This window comes from Aptenodytes forsteri, unplaced genomic scaffold (genome assembly GCF_000699145.1).
Source record: "Aptenodytes forsteri isolate BGI_AS27 unplaced genomic scaffold, ASM69914v1 Scaffold53, whole genome shotgun sequence".
Lineage (NCBI taxonomy): Eukaryota > Metazoa > Chordata > Aves > Sphenisciformes > Spheniscidae > Aptenodytes > Aptenodytes forsteri.
Window position 1 is genome coordinate 9945695 of NW_008795909.1, and position 4451 is coordinate 9950145.

Here is a 4451-nt window from a genome sequence, read left to right on the forward strand (position 1 = left end):
TTTGGGTTAAATATAATACAAAATGGACGCATTGTAATGTGTTTGTTCCTCTCATTTTGCTTCAGGACACTAACTGTGGGAAAACCACGAAGTATTTGGCTTCTTCCCGGGCTCAGGCAGTAGCCCACATCTCAGAGACGAGATGGCCCATGAAACATTTCCTGTTTTCAAGCATTCCCTGTTGGGGTACCGGGTGCGTCTTTCCTGCAGTCATACAGAGCTACGCTGCTAATTCAGCGTGGGTAGCAGTATAGCAGTGCAGGGCTTGGTGAGGAAGGACAGATTCTCTAATGCATGTCTGTGTCTTCCTTACTATATTGGTCATGATACCTGAGAAAGCCCAGCGATGTAAACATGCCCAGAGGTGGAAAACATGCCCTTGGTCTCATTTGCCATCCTGCTCTGGGAGTGTTGTGAGGCGTTCCCATTCTGTGTTATCAGTTTCTGTGGAAAGGGGGCTGTTTGCAAGAATAATAACCACGTATGCAGAGGGCCTGGGTACACGTCCTTGGAATGAGGCATGTTGAATCCCATCCCTGGCTCACACCGGCATTTTCTGTTGTGTGAAGGCATTGGCACCATGAAATGTCAGGTCTCAAAATGGAAATGGCCCGGCATTGTTTAGGACCGATTCCAGGAAATGCCTCTTGGATAGAAGTACTCTCTCTTGCTGTCCCTTCTCCATGACCGCATGAGGAGAAGTATCTAAAATAGGTCATTGTTATGCACGGAGAGAACCCTGTTCCCTAAGCTCCCTTGGTTTCCAAGTAAATGAGCTTTGGAGGTAAGTTAGCAAAAGAGGCTGATTCATTAGCAGCAAGGGAAATCTGTGCGTTGGAGGGGTGCCCAGCTGCCCAAAGGGATTTACGTAGTGACATGCTCCTCAAATCTTAACAGAACAAGCTGAGTGATACACACGCAGGCTTGAACTATATTGCAATCACATGCTTGCTAGGCTCATTTCTTATCTCATGGGTTTCTCTGGAGAGTATCAGTTGCTCCAGTCCCTCATAGGGTTTTAAATTTGTAAGGGAAGGAGTCACAGTGAGGTATCTTCTGATGTGAGAAAATTCCGTATCTGTTTTCTTTTCCAAATTAGGTCACCTTGTAAGGCAGTTCTGGAATGGCGTTTGTCCCTGCAATTATAGAAGCTGTAAATAACATATGTGTTACAACATGTTTGATGGGATTTCATTGCACCATCACTAGTCTATCTGAATATCATATCCCAAATTAATAACAAATTAATTTTATCTGCTGAAAGACCCCAACTGTCACCCTCCTGTCCGGAATGAGATCATTTTGGGCAGCTATTCGCTTACAGGAGGAATGGGGCCAACACATTCTTCTGGCTTCATTGCCGAGGGCAGGCTTGTGCACAGAGATGAGTGCTCCCCTTTGTCAAATCATCTGGAGTGCAGGGAAGAGAATTCAGTCTTTTTGAAGCATCTTCCGCCTCTTTGTTGGTGTGTCAAGCAGGGGTGCCAATTAGTGCCAGTGATGAGATGGGCACTCATCCACAAGACCAGAAACGGAAACCCGCAAACTGCTCTCACATAGGACGTTGAGCAGCTGTTGGATTATAAAGATCTCTGGCCCCTCCTGACCTGGGCCAGATTTGAACCATTGACCTAGAAGTTGAAAGCTTGAAATCCCTGCACAAGCCACGGGATAAATAGGACTTGCAGAGCTGCGTGCCTCATTCCGCATTCAGTTGCTGCCATCTAATGGCAGGTGGGGAGTGGAAAGGTCTCGTGCAATATAAATATCTTGTCCTTGGGAGTCTAGTATGTAGGAGAACCTGTGCAAATAGTTCTCATCAGCCCCTAAAAGTGCTGGGGAAACATGGTGATTTAGGCTGGCTTTATTCCTCTATAGAGTAATTTGACAAAGGCCTGTTGTGCTGCAAGTCAAGTAAGATGTGTCCCACTACAAAGAACAGATCTTTGTGCTGCTTTTGCTCTCCTATGCTAGGTTATTTCCATATATGAAACCCGAGTGAAAGTCTGTGATTGTAAATCTGCCTTAACAACTGTCCCAAGGGCAACGGTAACTGAGTGGTGGGTGCCTGTGGCAAGGGGAGGTGATGAGAGAAAGCAGGTAGGAGATGGCACTTTTAATTTCTCTGAGTACCACTGGTACACACAAACATCTGCACTTTCAAGAACTTTGATACAGAAAGAGGAGGAGGTGGAGACTAGAACAAAATTAACTATCTGGAAATTATTTGGTCTGAAGGCTAACAGACAATAAAACTCACTTTCCTTCTAGTAATACATAAAGGAAAAAGCAAAGGAGAAAGAGAGATGTCTCCTCCTCCCCCCTGCCCAATGCCAGGAAGTTCCTGCTGTATTTTCTGTCTCTAAACCCCCAGATTTATAAGGCAGTAAGTATTCATCATATATCAGTTTTGTCTGCCTGTTTCTGTCTACACACAGACCTCCAAATAATACTTTTAAGCCACAGTAGCTAACGCTGTCTCACAGAGGAGAAAGGTTAGAGATTGCATATTTCTTTATGCATCCCTGCACTGCAGCCATTGGGTGTCCAGAGGCATGTCCCATGATGGGACTGCAGCCCAGTGAACCATGGAGTGGTCCCCAGCAGCCTTAATACAGCCCCAGAGGTGACATGGGAGCTTGCATGGCCCAGCAGTCAAACTAAGTCTGTCACCGGGGCTAACTGAAGTCATAAATCAAGCTTTATATTTGAGAAATATCTCCAGTAGTCCCTAGTCACCAAAGAAATGCCATTTTATAACAGGAAACTGTGGGAAGAAAAAAAAGTCGTATCTCCGGACAGAATACTGGAAAAAGCTGTAAAATTCCCCTCTGCTTGGTTGAAGGAATAGTTGTTGGAAAGAAAGTCCAGGAGCAAAGCAATATGAAGGAGAGGAAGGGAATAACAAATTTACTTTCCTACTGGAGGAAACAGTCTTTAAAAGCACTGTGGAGAGAAACAGGAATGAGTGCAACAAGTCCTCAAATGCCCTTGTAACTGCTAGTACTACCTGCACATCTGTGGGGGAGCAGAGAAAAGCAGCACACGTGAATTCTGGCTCAGTGGGGGGATAAAACATTTTAGCATGAAGTTGCTCAACTTTGTGCCAACAAGCACTTCCCAGGCTGCAGTGAGCAGCTGAACTATCCTATCTAAAGAGTCACAGGAGCTCTGTTTGCAATTAAGGTCCAGCCACCGTTCCCTTACGTCAAAGCCAGGATCCATCTAAACACTGCTGCTGCACTTCCGAGAAAGTGCAGCTTTGTGCCACTGCTGAAAGTCAGCCTTCTCAAATATGTACCCACTGGTGATACACCAGGGATTTCAGACTGGTACATGAGGACATGGTACACAAGCCAGATGGTTATGTCTCCTGCACACAGAATGAGATCTGGCAGGGTGCTGGGAACTCCTGATGTAGCTGATGGTTGGACCCTGGTTGGAGATCCCTTGTAGAATGGTGACATTCCTGAGCTGGAACTATTACCAAAGTGCCCTTGTCAATCAAGTTCCCCAGGAGACTTTCCGCTTGCTCTGTAGATATTTTTCTTTGAAGCTCAGTGGTAAAGTGATAGCAGAATACATTTAACAGGTCTAAAAATGTCTTGGCAAGGTTGCTATTTTTTTAATCCGTGTCCCTTCCCCTCTTATTTCTCACAGGAAAAACTCTGACCGCTCTCAGGGAAGCATCAGTTGCAAAGCGAAGACATAAAATTACACCAAGTGAGCTGAAATTTAAGCCTTGCCATTACAGCAGTGACATTCGACAGTTAATGCGCACCCTCAACACGCAGCAGCTGCAGGGTTTCGTTACTGTCATTTACAAAAACCTTCAACTCCCTTTGGTGTGCCCTGCTTTGAGCCAGAGCTCGCAGGCCCAGAGACACCGTTTTATCAGTAAGAGCCCTTTAGCGTAGCATGACATCTGAGAGACTTCAGCAGGATATAAGATTGCTCTGGTACTGAGGTATGATTTAATATCCTCAATTGTTCTGGACATTTGAGCTGCATGATTCAGGAGACTTGCATGAGTACGGTTACTTCAGTGCTTAATGAGATTTATGTGCTTAAATGTGATGGATGCTGTAATCACATTTCTAACATGCTGATTCAATATGGGAGGGGGGGGAACTCAAATCAACAGGAGTTCTGCTGTGATTGTGGTGGAGGCAGGCTTTTGCACAGGAAGCTTGCAACAAGAGCTCTTGCAAATGCCAAAATAAGAAAGAAAGAAAAAAAACATAGAGGAAACGTCTTTCCTCAGCTCTTAATTGCAGCCTCCTGTTCACTCTGCCAGCGCTGAAAGTTGTCACCCTTTCCGATAACATCTGCTACGGGCTCTGGGGGCGGCAGGAGGCCCGGGGGCTTGGGCGCGTCCCGGCCGGGGCAGCAGAGGTACTCCTGGCACCCCGGGTACCCCGAGTGCTTCCTTCCAGGGGGCTTTTTCCCGA

At 46.0% G+C, this 4451-nt stretch overlaps 1 protein-coding gene across 1 annotated transcript in view; it reads left to right on the forward strand.

Moving 5' to 3' along the window:
- Nucleotides 1-3838: 3838 nt before the first annotated feature.
- Nucleotides 3839-4451, forward strand: part of SLC41A3 (solute carrier family 41 member 3) — a 27525-nt gene continuing 26912 nt past the window's right edge. Inside the window, exon 1 of the mRNA XM_009284429.2 lies at nt 3839-3967. The gene's annotated coding sequence lies outside the window, so the exon portion shown is untranslated. The remainder of the gene's footprint in view (nt 3968-4451) is intronic.